Genomic DNA, 18,702 nt, shown 5'->3' on the forward strand with positions numbered 1-18,702 from the left:
AATGATAGTTGTTGTTATCTGCAATTGACTCAAGGCTCTTTAAAAAAAAATCTTTTTGCCTTTTTTTTTGGAAAGCAATTGGGGTTAAATGACTTGCCAAACATCACACAGCTAGTAAGTGTTAAGTGTCTGAGGTCAGATTTGAACTCAGGTCCTCCTGACTCTAGGGCCAGTGTTCTGTTCACTGTGCCACCTAGCCACCCCGGCTCTTTAAAATTTTTAATCAATTACTTTGCTAAAGCTCCAGATGGCTATGTTTTTCACATTGGCATAAGTCTCCAAGCAAATAAACCAGTATAGATTGGAACATTGGGCTGAACCTATTAAGACATAATCCTTTGGGAGATATATATCAAGCCTTTACAAGCGAGTTCAAAAATTCGACTTCATAAACACAAGACGAAGAGGGATGATTGGATAACAATTAATCTGAAAATTAACCTGCAGTCTTAGTTAGACTTCAAAATCAGTAGGGATCAGTAGAGTAATGTAATAATCACAAAAGCTAATGTGGGTAGCATGAAGTAGTAATGTGAGCAGCACTGAATAGCATGAAGACAGGCAAACTTTCCAGGAATAAGGTGATAGTCTCATTGGATAGGAGACCAGAGCAGGCCATTCTAATGCCTTCTTCTCCTCATCCAATACATTTAATGTGTTCATTGTCTGCAATAAGATGTTGTCTCCCTTTCATCATTAACTGTGTAGTTAATGATGTATGTCATATATGAAAGGATTTATTTTCCATCTAGGTTGTCAGCTTCTGATGGGCGGAGACCTTCTCTTAGACTCCTTTTGTATCACTTACGTGAATGAAACAACACTCTGCCAGTGTGTCATGGGAGCTGCTCAGTAAAGCTTTGTTAATTGATTGGGCTTCAATTTAGCAATGGGAATTGTGCAATAAATTCCGAGGAACCAGCATTAAAAGAAATATTTTAATTAGTCCACAAGGCTTCTTTCCTGGCAGGGTGGGAGATCTTCTGAATGAGAGTCAGGAAGTATTCTCTGGCCCAGGATCTGAGGTTGATCTTCAAATAACAAATTCCTTCTCAGACCTCTGTTTCACTTCTCTGGAGCTGACACAATGACAAGATCAAGAGTCATGTATCAGAGACCTAGAGTTTGTAAAGCCCTCGGTGGTTCCAGGGAGATACAAAGAATGGACATAACAAGGTCCTTATCCTGAAAGAGGTTCTATTTTGTTAAGAGGATAAGACATGGACACAGGTAATTTAAATTACATAGTGTCTCCTGCTGAGTATACAATTGGGGGTGGGAGAAGTGTAACAAGAAAGGGTTAAATGAGTTCCAAGTGGAAAAATTCTTACCAACTGAAGAACTAGGGAGGGCTTCCTTCACAAGGTGGCTTTGGATTGGCTTTCATGGGTGTGTGGGATTTTATCAGTCAAAGAAGGGGAAGGAATATATTTTCAGCAATAGGGCCCCACTAGAAATAAAACAGTAAAATGATGTTTGGGAGACAAAGTAGACTAGTTTGACTTCATCATGGAAGGGAGTATAATGAGACAAGACACTGGAGGTCTTGAATGCCCAACAAAGGAGTTTGAGCTTTAGTTGGTAGGTTGTGGGGAGTCACTGAAGATTTCTGGGCAGAGGGGTGACATGGTCAGATCAGTGTATAAATATTGCTCATGGAAGTGATAGGAAGGATAGAGTGGTGGAAAGATGTCCTGTAGGCCAGTACAGTGATCAAGACTGGTAGTCATTAACAGGGTGATAATATTGAGATGATAGAATGAGAGGACTTAGTTACTGGTTGGATGTGAGAGGTGAGGAAAAATGAGGAGTCCAAGATAAACAGCATGGATTTGTGGGATATAATGAGTTAGAAACATGTCCCTATCAACAGTGTGGGGTAGCAGAAAGAAAACTTGACTTGGGGAAGACTGTGGGACTCAACTTAGTTCCTGCTAATTACTATGTATGTGACCTTGGGCAAATCCCTTCAGTTCTATGGGTCTTGGGTTCAATATTTTTAAAAGGTCTTGAATAATTTACCCCGAAGGTCCAGAGGTTTAAGGGCACCTCTAATTCTAGGTGCCCCCCCCCAAGGCTCTGTCCTGAGCCCTTTTCTAGTCTCTTTCCACACTCTCACTTGTTGATCTCAACCAGACAAGTCTCTCTGGTGTGCTCTAGCCACATTACCAACTGCTCATTGGGCATTTAGAGAGATGCATGCCTCAAGTTTATCAAACTCAACACGTCCAATTGAACTCCTTGTCTCTCTGTGTCACCTGCCTCCTCCATCACAGAGCAACTCCTCTCCAAAGCTGCCTTATTTCTGTCAAGATACGAAAACTTGGCGGAGCCAAGATGGCAGAGTGGAAACAGGACTTTTGTGCACCTCCAACTTCTACCTCCTCCAATACATGTAAAAAATGACTCTAAACAAACTTTAGAGCTATAAAACCTATAAAGTGACAGAGAGAAAGAAGTCTCCAGCTGAAGGAAGCCTGGCAGGTGGACAGGACAGGTTCATTGGAGCGTGCTGGGAACCAAGCTCAGCCCCCTGTGAGCCCCTAGTTTTAGCCCCAGGGTGGGCTTGACCAGAGGCAGATGGAGCCAACTTCAGGAGAATGGATCACCAGCAGCTGTAGCGGTTTTCAAACTTCTCAATCCATAAATGCCAAAGACAACATAAAAGGTCAGTGTGGAACTTTGTTCAAACAGGGGGAGCATGATGAGGCTGCTGCCACCTGTATTAATAAGCAGAGGAGGCATGGTGCTTGCTTCTAAAGCTGCTGGCCTGCAGATTGTAGGGGGACCAAGCAACCATTCAGAGGGTCATCACTCTTGCTTTGACCTGCTTGGATCTGGATCACTGTCTTGGGTGGTGGTCCTGGGGTGACTGACCAGTGAGCCAGAGCATGTGGGGGCTGTAGAGAGGGCACCCAAATAATAGCTCTGGCAGCTGCAAAACCCCCAGCAATCTGGGACAAATCTCTCTCCATTCTGGAAGCAGAGTTCTACTGTGGCAAAGAGCTCAAAAGTCAAGTAATTGGCAGCCAATATGAGCAAGCAAAGGAAACACAAACAGACTACAGAATCTTTTTTGGGGGGACAAAAAGGATCAAGGCATGGAGTGGGAAGAAGACATTGAAGTCAGAACTCTTGCATTAAAAGCCTCCAAGAAAAATATGAACTGGTTATAGGCCATGGAGGAGCTGAAGAAGGATTTTGAAAATCAAGTAAGAGAAGTAGAGGAAAAATTGTGAAGAGAAATGAGAATGATGCAAGAAAATAATGAAAAAAGTGTCAACATCCTGCTAAAAGAGACCCAAAAATACACTGAAGAAAATAGCACCTTAAAAAATATACTAACTCAAATAGCAAAAGAGGTCCACAAAGCCAGTGAGGAGAAGAATGCCTCAAAAAGCCAAATTTGCCATATGGAAAAGGAATTTCAAAAACTCATTGAAGAGAATAACTCCTTCAAAATTAGATTGGAGCAATTGGAAGCTAATGACTTTATGAGAAATCAAGATTCTATAAAACAGATCCAAACAAATGAAAAAATAGAAGGCAATGTGAAAATCTCATTGGAAAAACCACAGACCTGGAAAATAGATCCAGGTGAGATAATTTTAAAATTATTGGATTATATGAAAGAGCCTAGACACCATCTTTCAAGAAATTATCAAGCAAAATTGCCCTGATATTCTAGAACCAGAGAGCAAAATAGAAATTGAAAGAATTCACCCATCACCTCAAGATTACAAAAAGAAAACCCCTAGGAATATTATATACAAATTCCAGGGTTCCCAGGTCAAGGAGAAAATACTGCAAGCAGTCAGGAAGAAACAATTTGAGTATTGTGGAAACACAATCAGGATAACACAAGACCTAGCAGCTTCTACATTAAGGGATCACAGGGCTTGGAATATGATATTCTGAAGGTCAAAGGAGCTAGGACTAAAACCAAGAATCACCTACCCAGAAAAACTGAGTATAATACTACAGGAAAAAAAATGGTAATTCAATGAAATAGAGGATTTTCAAGCATTCTTGATGAAAAAAACCTGATCTGAATAGAAAATTTGACTATCAAATACAAGAAGCAAGAGAAGCATGAGATGGTAAACAGGAAAAAGAAATCACAAGGAACTTATTAAAGTTGAACTATTTACATTCCTACATGGAAAAAATGATAATTGTAACTCATAAGACTTTTCTCAGTATGAGGAGAGCTGAAGGGAATATATATATGTATATATATATATATATATACATACATACATACATACATACGCATATGTATGTATGTATGTATAGGAGGATGTGTGTGTATATAAATATATATATATATATATGTGAGCGTGGGCATTTGTATATTCATGTGTACATAGACAGAGGGCACAGGATGAGTTCAATATGAAGGGATGATATCTAAACAATAAATTTAAGAGGTGAGAGAGGAATTTATTGGGAGAAGAAAGGGAGCAATAGACTAGGGTAAATTATCTCATATAAAAGAGGCAAGAAAAAACTTTTGCAATGGAGGGGAAGAGCAGGAAGGTGAAAGGGAATGGGACAACCTGATTCTCATTGAATTTGGACTAAGGAGGGAATATACATTCAATTGGGCATCTTACCCTACAGGAAAATAGGGGGATAGGGGATAACAGGGGGGGATGATAGAAAGGAGGGTAGTTTGGGTGTGAGGGTAGTTAGAAGCAAGCATTTTTGAGAAAGGATAGGGTCAAAGGAGAAAGTGGAATAAATGGGGGGCAGGTTAGGATGGAGGGAAATACAGTTAATCTTCCACAATATAACTACCATGGCAATTATTTGGGTAATGACACATGTACAATCTATATTGAATTGCTTGTCTTCCCATTTGGGGTGGGTGAGGAGGGAAGATGGGAAGATAATTTGGAATTTAAAGTTTTAAAAACAAATGTTTAAAAATTGTTTTTTTTTTTACATGCAACTGGGTAATAGGACATATAGATACTGGGGTATAGAAACTCATCTTGCCCTAATAGAAAGTTAGGAAGGTGATAGGGGAGAATATAAAAGAGAACAGATTGGGGGGAGGGGTATTCAGTAGACTTGCCATTTTGGGGTGGGGGTAGTGGAAAGACAGGGAGAGAAAAAATTGTAACTCAAAATCTTGTGGAAATGAGTGTTGAAAACTAAAAGTAAATAAATTAATAATAATAAAAAAGATGTGAAATCTTGATGTAGGACTGAACTTCTTATTCTCCTTCCATCCATCCATCCAAAGTACACACCATTTTTCACTTGTGCACCCCTTCACTCACATGGCTACCACCCTAGTTCAGTGCCTCGTCATTTTTTACTTTAACGAAAGAACAGATTTCTGGTTTGTCTCCCTTCCTTCAATCTTTCCCCACTCCATTCCACTCTCCACTTAGCTACTTCTGAGTCATCCTCAACTCCCTAATCTACATTGCAAACTAGCCCTCTCACTCCTCTGTGTAATTGGTTTCCACAACATCTCTAATCCATGCTCTGTAATCTACCAAAGTCAAATTCTAACCCTGCATCTCCAGCACTTACAAAGCCTCAGTGGGCTTCTCATCGGCTCTAGGATAAAATGCAAATTCCTTGTTTGATATTTAAAGATCATCATGACCTTGTCCTAGCCTATATGACTGAACTACTTTTCCAGTATTTTATAGCAGGAATTCTTTAGGTATGAGCTAGACCAGGTACCTACTCAGTACCATTCCAACTCAAAAATTCCATTTTGCTTTTTTAGATGAGTACTCTTTACTCAGCCTCAATAACTCCACAATATTTATATTGGCCTCTTCCAGTTCCTCACATATGATATGAAATAGATCTCATCTCCATGTGTTTGCAGAAACTGTCCTTCATGACTGGAATATACTCCTTCCTTTCATCTACCTTGTGAATCTCTAGCTTCCTTCAAAGTTCAACTCAAGCACCGTCTTTGTGGAAATCTCTTTGACCACATTGACTTTCCAAGTTTGAGCCCAGACTCCCCAGGAACCTTGTGTATGCATGAGTATGCCTCTGTTTGGGGAGAATGTTTCTATAACAACAATCCTTGCCACTTATGTTTAGTAAATTCCCTTTATAAAAGCTAATTGAGGCTGTCTGATAATCAGTTAAGAAGTACATGGCAGAGGGGCTCATGAAACCTCAAAGCATCAGGGATGCTCCCAGAGCCCTGGAGGGAAAATTCTACTCCTGGAGGGAATATTATTATCTTCTAGGAATTTAACCTGTCAGGTAAGAGTAGGAGTTGAGACGTGAGCCCAAAGGGCAAGTAGTGCCCATATATATGTTGTGTACTGAAAATAAAATATAAGAGCCTTGAGGGCAAGGACTGTTTCATTTTTGTCTCTTTGAATCTTGAATAAGTGGCCCAGTGCCCATCACATAGTAGGCATGTAATAAGTATTTTGTTGAAAGTCATTTCCAGGTCTAAACCACCTCATACAAAGCACTTTTAAATTATATCTGGTAGTCCCATGATGCCCCTATGTGCATAGAAAGTCACAGAGTCAAAGGAAAATGACCTTCTTGGACACAAATATTTATAATATCTCTTTTCATGGTGGCTAAGAATTAGAAATCAAGGTAATTCCCATAAACTGGAGAATAGCTGAACAAGTTGTCATATATTATTGTGATGGAATATTGTTGTGTTATTAGAAATTACAAACAAGATGAAATCAGAAGGAAAAAAACCCTGAAAAGTCTTACATGAACTGATGAAAAGTGAAGTGAGCAGAACCAGGAGAATATTGTATACAGTAACAGCAACATTGTGAGATCATCAAGGTGAATGACTGTAATGGGAATGGCAATTTGACTATCTTCCCTGCCCCCTCTCTTACTCTCTCTCTCTCTCTCTCTCTCATCCCTCTCTTTCTTTTGTTGGGGAGGCTCTTCTTGTACAAAATTACTAATATGGAAATGTTTTACATCGCTGCACTTGAATAAAAAAACTGAATCCAGTTATTTGCTGTGTCGGGGGCGGGGAGGGAAGGAAGGATAGAATTTGGAATTCAAAACTTAAAAATAGTTAACATTTGTTTTCATACGTAATGGGGGGAAATAAAATATTGCATAAAAAGAAAGCCCCCAGAGTCCATCTTTTCCATAGCAATTGTGAGATGATGCAAACAGCTATGACTCGACTATCTATGACAATATTTTTTATCCTATGTGAAATTAACCTTAAGGTTAACCGGTGAATCATGACCATGTACACAGATCACATAAAGATATGTAGATATTGGACCATTAGGTAATAATTCGCAAACTAATTAACAGCAAGGGTCATCTTTTTATTTAAAAAGCGAGTTTCTTATCTTTTTTATTCCATAAGCATTTATTCTTTTTTTTTTTTAAGCAATCGGGGTTAAGTAACTTGCTCAAGGTTGCACGGCCAGTTATTTCTGGGTGTGGTGCTAACTATCAGAGCCCAGATTCGATCCAGGTCATCCTGATTCTGGGGCTGGTGCTCTTACTCACTGAGTCATCTGGCCACCCCTTATAACCATTTATTTTAATTGTATTTGAAGGAATGCATGTATTTCTATGAACAATTAATATTTGTTTTTTTTTTCATATGGAAGGGGTATTTTTTATGGCAAAAGAACCCATAAAAGTCAATATACCAAGGGAGGAATTGGACTATGACAATATTGATATTGCTGTTATTTTTTTAACTTTTCAAATGCTTTATTAACTTTTAGTTTACATCATCCATTTCCTCAAGATTTTGAGTTACAAATTTTCTCCCTGTTTTTTTCCCTTACCACCACCCCAAAATAGCTATCCCACTGAATATTCCCTCCCCCAATCTGCTCTTTCCCATATCTTCTCCCATACCCCCTCCGACTTTCCAGTAGGGCATGGTGGATCTCTATGCCCCAGTGCCTATATATCTTCCCAGTTACATGTAAAATAATATTAATTATAGTATGTATATATATATATATAAACATTTGATTTTAAAACTTTGAATTCCAGATTCATTCTCTTCCTCCCTTGTCACCCACCCTTACTGGGAAGATAAGCAATTCAATATAGGTTGTACATGTGTAGCTATGCAAAAAATTTCCATAGTGGATATATTGTAAAAGATGGACTTTATTTCCCTCCCTCCTATCCCACCTTCCACTTGTTCTATTCTCTACTTTGATCCTGTCCCTTTTCAAAAGTGGGTGCTCCCAACTTCCCTCCTCCCCTGCCGCCCTCCCTTGCATCTTCTCCCTCTCATCCCCTTTCCACATACTCTCCTGTACGGTGAGATACCCTATTTAGTGTGTATGACATTCCTAAGTCAAATTCAATGGAAATAAATTTGACCCATTCGCTTTTGCCTTCCTGTTCTTCCCCTTCATTGTGAACAATTTCCCTTGCCGCTTCTATATGAGATAATTTACCCCATTCTGCCTTTCCCCATCTCCTCTCATTATATTCCTCTCTCACCTCTTAATTTCACTTTTTAAGTATCCTTCCTTCCTATTCAATTGGTCCTGTGCCCTCTATCTATGTATGCATGTACACATAGATGCACACATTCACATATGTATTCATACTCCCATATACCCTTTTGTATAGACATATATATATATATATATATATATATATATGTGCATGTGTAGGTATACACACACACTCATATCTATTCTGTTCAACTCTGGTTTTTTCATCAAGAATGCTTGAAAGTCCTCTATTCCACTGAATGATGATATTTTCCCCTGAAACATGATACTCAGTTTTGCTGGGTAGGTGATTCTTGGTTTTAATCCCAGCTCCTTTGAAATCCAAAATATCATATTCCAAGCCCTATTCCTCAATGTAGAAGCTGCCAGATACTGTGTTATTCTTATTGTGTTTCCACAATATTCAAATTGTTTCTTCCTGACTGCTTGTAATATTTTCTCCTTGATCTGGGAATTCCAGAACCTGGCTATAATATTCCTAGGAGTTTTCTTTTGGGGATCTTTTTCAGGAGGTGAGCTGTGGATTCTTTTCAATCTCTATTTTGCCATCTGGTTCTAAAACATTAGGGCAATTTTCCTTGAGAATTTCTTGGAGGATGATTTCTAGGTTCTTTCTTTGATTATGGCTTACAGGTAGTCCAATAATTTTTAAATTATCTCTCCTGGGTCTATTTTCCAGGTCAGTGGCTTTCCCAATGAGATATTTCACATTGCCTTCCATTTTTGCATTTGTTTGGATCTGTTTAATAGTGTCCTGATTTCTCATAAAGTCACTAGGTTCCATTTGCTCCAATATAATTCTGAGGGAATGATTCTCTTCAGTGAGCTTTTGAGATTCTTTTTCCATCTGGCAAATTCAGCTTTTTAAGGCATTATTCTCCTCATTGCCTTTTTTGAGCCTCTTTTGCCACTTGAGCTAGTCTATTTTTTAAGGTGTTATTTTCTTCAGTCAGGCTGTTGACTCTCATTTCATAATTTTCTTGCATCGTTCTCATTTCTCTTCCCAGTTATTGCTCCCTTCTCTTATTTGGTTTTCAAAATCTTTCTTAATGTCCTCTGTGGCCTGTAACCAGCTTGTATTTTTCTTGGAAGCTTTTGGTGCAGGAGTGCTGACTTCGTTGTCTTCCTCCTGTTCCATGATTTGATTCTTTTTGCCCCCAAAATAGTCGTGTAAAGTTGGATTGCTCTTTCACTTCCTTTGCCTGGTCATGTTGCCATTCAATTACTTGACTTTGGGGATTTTTGCCACTCTGCTGCCAGACAGGGGAGCTTCATTCCAAACACTGGGGTTTTCTCAGCTGCTGGAGCTGTTGGTCGGGTGCCCTCTCTGAAGCCTCCACATGCTCTGGAAAGCTGGTCGCACACCCCAGGACCTCCACCCTAGACCTCAATCCAGATCTAAGCAGGTTAAAGCAAGAGCAATTACCCCTTAGACAGGTCGCTTGGTCCCACTACAATCTGCAGGCCAGCAGCTGAAGCTGCCACATGGTGGCGGCTGCATGGCCTCAGCACCTCAGCAGCTTCTCACCCCAGGGGCAAAGGCTGACCACAATCCCAAACTACTGGGATCCCAAAGTCCACACTGCAGTAACCTCTCACTTTGTCTTTAGCACTTATGGGTTGATAATTCTGACAATTGCCACAGCTGCTGGTTATCTGAAGTCCCTCCACCTGGTGGCTGGTTGTGGCTGCCCTGAGGCTAAAACCTCAGGCTTGCCCCGGGGTTGAGCTTGGCTACCAGAGCACTGTGCTGGCCCCTTCCTGCCAGCCTGATGAGCTTTCCTCAGCAGGAGGTTAGCTTCTCTGTGTCATTTTGTGGGTTTGTTTGTTCAGAGTCACCTTTTACATGAATTGGAGGAGGTGGGAGCCAGAGCCACAAGGAAGTCCTGTTTCTACTCCACCATCTTAACTCTGCTCCCCTTGACATTGCTGTTATTAATGAAGTGAAAAAACACAAGCAAGTTGCAGTTGAATGGAAGGATAATGTAAAGACTTACCTTGATGAGGCAAAGAAAATCATTAGCACAGTTGGCTTTATTTGTGCCTAAATGCAAAAAGAAATGCTATTTCCTGGCATATTTGGTCTTCTTGCCTTGCAATGTATACGGTAAATATATGGGAAAAGACTTTGAATAACATTCTTTCAATTAAATCAACATACACTTTCATATTTGATGAGTCTAATGTAAAGTCAGGAAAAGTGAAGGATAATGAAAAATATGTTGGAAAATATGAGTCAGGATTAAGAAAACAAAACTGTAGACAGCAAAAATGCATCCTGCCCCTATATCATGGAGGCACAAGTCCTGGTGAGCACCAAATCCCTTATGCACCCATGTGTGCACACACACACCCCCACCCCCCACAACCACACATAGACACACAAACACACACACACACACACAGAAACTATCTCAAGAGATAGGAAACAACTGGTTTCCAATGAAGGAGCCATTTCTGAAACATCTGCCAAGGGCAGTCAGATTATTGATCCATCAGAGTAAAAATAAAAATCAACAGCAAATCAGAAGATAAATCACAACTGCAACCCTTCCTCCTAGGCAGCCTAGTCAAACAATGATCAAATCAGACATTTTTGTTTTTGTTGTTTGCTTGATGCAAATATTTCTCTCAATAAAGTTTAAATTTCTTCACTTGTGTGTTGCTTTCAATCTGCACTAAGTGTATACAGTCAGGTCATCATCCCTCCTAGAATTTACCTTGCTTCACCTTCAGTGCAGCCTTCCTGCACCAGGATAGTTAATCCTTCTCCCCAGCTCTCCATCCTGAGGGAGCAGGCTGCCTAGTAACCAGGTCCCTGACCTCCCCCTATTCCTTATCCCTCCAAGGAGGCTGAAAGGCCAGAACAGGCTGCAGGTTCAGACAATTCCCATCTCACAGAGTGAGCTTTGTCCTCCCCTAACTGAGGGCACCCTATTGGGTATTTCTACACACAGGCAAAAAAGCTGCCCCCAAACCAGCAGCTGCCCTGATGAGCAAACAATTCTGCTGGCACACCAAGACTGGGAAACAAGCTTCACTCCTGGTCACAACTGGACCACAGAGAGTGTCAGCAGGGTGTTCAGAAACACAGCCATGAGAATGAGCTGGAGCGCCTCGCCAGCAGGAAATGTGGCCGCCCCCAGTCATCGCTCTGCACACCGTGGGATGAGAGGGGAAGTCGAGGCACAGCTGGCCGCCTCAAAAAAGGATTTCAGCTTCAGTCACAATTTAGGGCTACCAATTAGAGCCTAGAAAAGGGGGAAAAAATCACCAAGTCCAACCCCAATCTGTCTCAGCTTGTAAACAGGTTCTCTGTCTCTGTTTCTATTTTCTCTCTCTCTCTCTCTCTCTCTCTCTCTCTCTCTCTCTCTCTCTCTCTCTCTCTCTCTCTCTCTCTGCCTCTCTCTTTCTCTCTCTGTCTCTCTCACTCTCTCTCTCTATCTCTTTCTCTGTCTCTCTGTCTCTCTCTGCCTCTCTCTGTCTCTGTCTCTCTGTATCTGTCTGTCTGTCTGTCTGTCTCTCTCTCTCTTTCTCTCTCCACATCTAGAACCTCCCATCAGGTGCTAAAGTGGATAGAGAGCTGACTTCAGAACCACCAAGACCTGGATTCGAATCTTGCTTCTGGCACATCCTGGTTTCATGACCCTGAGCAAATCTCTTCATTTCTCAGTACCCTTAAGCAAAGAGGAGGTACTAATGTGCACTGGTAGAGGGGTTTTCTACCTCTGGGAGTTCTCTGCATCGTTGAACACCCCAGTCCAGCCCAGGTCCATCCTAGGGTACCTGCAGTGCCCACTCAGCCTTCTCCAGAGCTCGCTTCTAGCACCCCCTCCTACTGCAAGCCCAGGCTGAGCCCCCGCCCCCCACTGGGGCTGTCTGCATTGATCTTCTTCTCCCTTGGTCTCTTGTATCTTCATGATGAATGCCAGCGGGGGGCAGAGAAGATTTTTTTTGTCTTTGTAGCTCAGTGCATGCACATAACAGGTGTCTAATAATAGGGGACCCTAGGGGGCACCACAGTGACCGGAGTTAGGAAGACCTGTGTTCAAATGTGGCCTCAGACACTTCCCGGCTGTGTGATCCTGGGCAAGGCACTTAACTCTGCCTCAGTTTTCTCCTCTGTAAAATGAGCTGGAGAATGATGTGCCTCTCCAGTGTCTTTGCCCCCAGTGGGGTCACAAGAAGTCAGACAGGACTGAACAGTGAACGATCCAACACAGTCAATGTATGCTGGATGGAGGTGAAGCTGGTGCTGGGCCAGGCTCCCCAGGTGGCTCCCCTCTCTCCACCTGCAGTGGCAGGAGGCTGAGCTGCTCCCCAGGGGGCTTCCCTCCCTCCCCAGCCCTCTCCAGAGAGCAGGCAGTGCCCCAGGTGGCATGCACCCAGACACCCGGCTTGGGCCTTCACAGGTGGCTGTCCTGTTGGCAGGGGCACTGGCAGCGGGTGGCAGACACCGCCTCCACTATCTGTCACTGTTGGCGTCCTCTCGAGGAAGGCATCCTCTGGCCGATGCTCCAGCCCCCAGGAGACCAGGCAAGAGGGAGACACCTTCCCACCCACTGCTCCCCCTCCTTCTCAACCACCGCTCCCTGAAAGGGGACTTGGGGCAACAGCAAGAGATTTCATCTTCACAGCAGCCCTGCCAAGCAGGAAACCATTGCTCTCTGCCTTTTATGGATGAGGACACCGAGGCAGACAGGGGTGAAGTGACTTGCCCAGGGTGACACAGCCAAGTGACTGAGGTCAGATTCAAACTCAGCTCTGCAGGTCCAGAGCTCTGTGTGCTGTGGTGGCCCTAGCAGGCTCTGGCACATTAAAAAAATTCAATGGAGATAAATTGAAAATAATTTTGCTTTTAGAATTCCTGGTTTTCCCACCCCAAGCCCCACAAGAATGTCAGAAAGCCTGAGTTTGGGGTCATTGTGAAATTTGGGGTGGTTTAAAATGCAGTGTTTTTTAAAATGTCCTGACATTATGGTGCAGAGAGTGGAGTCTGAACCCTTGGCAGAGGCCCGGGTTCAAATCCTGGGCAGCTCCTTACTTTCCATGTGAGCTCAGTCAGGCCTCCCTTGCTCTCCCATGGAAACGGGGCTCCCAACGTCCTTCCAGCTCTAAAGCGAGGACCGTGTCATTATGGACGCCCAGGCTTCCTGCCACCCTGCTCCTAGTCTGCCCTTGACAAGGCTCTTCCCGAGAGCTGTGAGCTCAATCCTCCCCAAATGCCCTCCTCCGTCCACAAACTGGCCCTCCTCCCACGGGGCCTGCCTTCAGCCCTGGGCAGCATGGCACCTTACAGGCTGCTCCCCTCCCTGGCCCGAGAGCCGCGTTCAAAACTTCCCCCAGCTCTGTCTGAGTATGATGTGAGCAGGGGCAGGGGCCTGGGGCTTTGAGGCCATAAGGGCTTACAGGCCTCGGCTCCCATCCTCCTCCTCCTCTGCAGACTACAGACAGACTCAGTTCACAGGGCTGGCCAGGGTCACACAGCTACAAAGAGTCTGGGGCAGGATTTGAACTCAGGTCTTTCCTGCCTCATAGACTCATAGATCTAGACCTATTAGAGGCTGTTGAGTCAAAGCTCTTCCTTTTACAGATGAGGTAAATGAGGAAGAGAGAGGTTGAGTAGCTCTCCTAGTACCACGGAGCTGACAACTTTCTGAGGCAGGATTTGAACTCAGGTCTCCCTGATTCCAAGTCCAGAATTCTCTCCATCAGAGCGCATTGCCTCTCTGCCTGTTTGGTGAGTGGGCGAAAGCGGCTGCCATGGGGAGTCAGCTTTGAAAGGTCTGGACTATCCAGCTCCCAGGGCTCTGGTCATGAGCTCCACAAAGCAGGGAGAAAATAGGGGAGACCTGGTAGATGCCTCTTCTTCCCTCCTCCTTCCTCTTCTCCTCTCCCCCACCTTTCTTCTCACTCATCCCCCTCCTTCTACCCACAGCAACCTGGCCAGCCCCTGTCCCTGGCTCCTGCAGGACAATCTGCTGCTCCTGCCTTCCCTCCAACTTCCCTTCCTGTGCCCTGTTCAATGCTTTGTCTATACTGACCCATCTAGGGGCACACAGGCCTCAGAATCTGAGCCCCATTGCTAATTTGGGGGCCTCCATTCATTTGAACTATCCCCCTGGGCTCTGCCATCTCCCCTGGTTCTGCACAGTCAGCCCCCACCCTCCTCCGATGCCTCTGGTCCAGCTTTCAGGCAGTAACACTTTGCTATCAGAGCAAGTGAAAGCTTGTTTTCCCTCTGTTTTGGTTCAGTTTTCCATCTGGGTGAAAGCAGCTGTGGCAAATTGCCTCGGTCTGAAGGAAATTGCATTTCTAATATGCAAATATGTTCTGGAGGGAGAAATGGTCTGAAGAACGGTCACATCAGTCCCCCGTTGCTAAGTCTGTAATCAGCTGTCTCTAGGGACCTGAGCTCTGCAGGGCCTGAAGATTAGCCCCGTCTACCAGACCCTGGTGGTAGCCACTGAGGTGCATTTTGATGCCCTTGATTAGAGAAGGGTGCACTGGGCTCCCTCTGAAGCTTCTCCCACCACCACACACTGTCTGGAAACTGTTTCCTGAAGGTCCAGGATCAGTGCCCTCGAGGGTGCCCCAACCTTCTCTCGGTGCCCCAGCACTCACCACCTTCCTGTGTGCTGGAGAGGCTAAGAAGGGGGCTCCCAAGGTTTCTTCCTGCTTGGTCCCAGACCTCACAGAGTCACACAGGACATGCTCAGCCCCACCTATTGGGCTTCTTAGAGCCTCCCAAGCTCTGACGGTTTCTGCCGTTTCTGAGGTCCTTCCCGGTCTGAATAGCCTCTCTTCTAAGACCCCCATTATCTCTGATGGTCGATTTTACATGGTCTTTTCTGGTTCCACAGTTCTATGGATGTGGCTTTACAGAAGTGTTTTGTTTTCTGCTTTGAGAGTAAAGTGTCCTTCTACCCCTACTGACAGTGGAGAGAGTGGAAAAGAGGGAATGGGAGTGACCTACAAGCTGAAGAAACCAATGCGTTCTCTCTTCCAAGTTAAGGGCCCTTCCTGAGAGCTGCCTTCAAAGTCTTAGTGCAGTTCGGAGCTTATTAAAGATGAAAACTGCACTCACTTTGGAGACATCCCAGCTAAGCCCAGGATCCATTGCTCAGTGAGTAAGTGGTCAATGGAGATGAATAAACACTTATCAGAACTGCCATTTCTTAATGGCCATATAATGATCAATATAAGAGATTATTTAAAAGTAACAAATAAAAAGACATATATGTGTATATCAATACTCTGATTTTTTACCTTACATCCAGCACACTGTGCAAGGTGACTAAAGATTGGACAAGTCAATGCTAGAGAGGCTGTGGAGACAGGCACAGTAAGGCATTACTCGGGGGAGAGATGCATTAGTCTGACCTTTCTGGGAAATGGCTTGGAATTATGTTAAGAAGTGACTAAAATCTGTTCTCTTTGAATCAGAGGCCCCATTGCTATACACTGGAGATAAAAAGGCCCGCCATGAGCCAAGATGTTCATAGCAGAATTGTTTTGTCATAGCAAAGAACTGGAAACAAGATCATAGCTCTGCTTCCAGTGTGTCCTGGCCTCTAGCTCCTGTCTGTCCTCCATCCTGACAGGGGGCTTTGGAGTCAGGTGGCCACTGGCCCATCCTTACGGTCAAAGGCCCAGGAACATCTTGTCTCTACAGCATCTCATGTGATAACAGCTACTCTCTGGTGGGAGGTTGGGATATTATTATCTATCATCATATTATTATTATATTATGGGTATTGTCCCTTTTTCAAAAATTAGCAGCCTGAGGCCCAGTTTGGGGCATCAGCTTCTCCCCAGTCAGCAAATGGCTTAGCTGGACTTTGGGCCCCGGTCCTTGACTCGGAGCTGAACCCCTTTCTGCTAGAGGGCTGCTGTGCCCAAGGCACTGTCTAGAGTCTGGGCGCTATAGCAGGGAGGGAAGACAAAGGCAGGCTCTCAGTCTTCATCAGTCCAGGGGCGTCATGCGTGGATCAGGATGCAGCCAAAACAGCCACTCTGGGGGTGAGAGCACCAGAGTGTATGGTGAGTTAGGCCAGCCTGGAAGCTGTGAGCAGAGATACTTGGAAAGAGAATGGGTGCCTGGGAGAGGCAGCTGGGGGAGCAGTGGGTAGAGTACCTGGCTTGGAGTCAGAAAGATCTGAGTTCAAATCCTTGCTTTGATACGTACTAGCTGTATGACCATGGGCAAGTCCCTTAGCCTACCTCAGTTTCCTCATCTGTGAAATGGGGATAATAATACCACCTATCTCACAGGAACAGTGTGAGAATGAAGTTGGATGTTTCAAGTGCTTTGCTTGAGTGGCAGTTATAATAATTGTTGTTGTTGGCAGTAGTAGGTGAAGAAGGAGGAGGAGGAGGAGTCGTTGAGTGACTTGGTATCTAGGACCAGTAGGGTGCTCAGAATGAGAAAAGGAGCAGCCAGTCATGAGATAAACCCAGCAGCCTGATGAGATGGCGTGCCTTGGGGTTGTGGCCTGAAGCAGAGGGTAGAGTAGTCTTGGGGAAGGGGTGTGATCTGCTCCCTGGGACTACCCACATGGCAGTGCAAGCCATGATGGAGCAGGGGCCATCACTCTGAAGGTAACATTGTGTCAGACACTACCTAGGTGGGTCCCGAGTGCTGAGCCCACTTGTGCCTTGCTGTTTTGGTAGGAGGGGGGCGAGCTATCAAGGACAGGGGGACTGAAGGGCTGGGGAGACAGCAAAGAGAAAGCTTGGGGTGAGAAGTGAGAGCTGGCTTCACAAAGGGAAGAGAATTGGACTCATTTTGTTTGGTCCCAGAACACAGAACAATGTGGGGGTGAGGGGAGGGAAGGGGTAATGGCGGAGCTGGGTTTAGGAGCAGCAGCAAGTCGCTAGCACCAACAACTGTCCAAAGGAAGTTTGGGCTGGGGTGGGGCGTCCCTGGGCCTAGAAGTCTCCCTGTAAAGGCTGGGTGACCATCGGCCAGGATGTTGTAACTAGGGCTCCTGCTCTGCAAGGGTTTCAGCCAGGTGGCCTCTGAGGGGCCCTCCACTTCTCTGATGCTGTGATGGGGAGACCAAAGCCTTGGGGAATTGGGGGCTGGGGTTGGAGGTGAGGGGTCTCTTTGTTCGGAGTTCACTGGCCTGGAAATCGTCTGAGATGTTCACAGACAGATCACCAGGGGAACCTTTGTACCCACACAAAGTCATGAGTGACCAGCACCTCATAGGAAGCAGGAAGGAATTCAGGCCAGTCCTCAGCAGCTGATTGCTTTGGGTTTCGAGGGTGCTCCCAGGGCCAGCACCTTCTGGTCCCTGGGAAAATTGCCTGTGCTCAGTCTTATTTGCACTCTCCCTGCTGGGGGCCTGCATCTGCCTGGCTGCCCACAGTCTGGAAAGCATGCTCTGTGCCAGCCCCAGAAGCTTTACCCCAGGTGTCTAGTGTAGGGGAAGCACGGCAAGACTTGTCTTCTACAGAGTCAGCTTTGAAAATGTTCCTTCCCCCTGTCCCTGCTCACATTCCACCCTGAGCTCAGGCAAAGGCAGGCCTGGCTCTTGGCAGAGGGAGGCTCCCTGGCCTCCCTTCCCCCCTGGGGTGGGCCAGCCTGATTACACACCCACCCTCTTCATACTCTTTGGGCATTCCTACTGGCCTACATTAAGTCAAGACAATAACTCCCCTTTGTTGAGCACCAGTGGGAATGCACACTGGACCCTCCCCATGACTCCTGAACCTAGAAAGACCTCCCTCCTCATCCTCCACCTCTCAGTAAAATGTAAGCTCCCTCAAGCCCAGAGCAATTTCATTTTTCCATTTGGAAAATTTCCGTTTTCTGGGCTTCCCCTGCCCAGATACCTGGAGGCTACCGAGTTTCAGGCTCAAGCCACGTTCTCTCTAGCATGGTGCCTTCTACACAGTGGTATGTTTAAAATCTAAAATAGTTTAAGAAAAAAATCAAGCTGTCCCTAATAGATACTCACAGCCTCGTGTGTAATCCTGCCTCTGTTCTGATAAGTATATGCAAATGCTGTTTGATTTAGTTTTTATGTTCGGAATTTTACTAAAAAATCTGACGCATATGGATGAGTTCACAAGAATCGACCCTGAGGTCTACTTAGTGAGAGAAATTAACATTGTACTGTTATATTAATAACTAATTATTCATTTGTGATCCACCTTTTCTTCCAATTTTGTTTAAAAACCCGAGTCCAGAAAAGATCCCTTAGTCAGTCTCTGAAGG

This window comes from Petaurus breviceps, unplaced genomic scaffold (genome assembly GCF_028583685.1).
Source record: "Petaurus breviceps papuanus isolate PSGF00001 unplaced genomic scaffold, PetGlider_PUasm1.0 90721, whole genome shotgun sequence".
NCBI classification, from domain to species: Eukaryota; Metazoa; Chordata; class Mammalia; order Diprotodontia; family Petauridae; genus Petaurus; species Petaurus breviceps.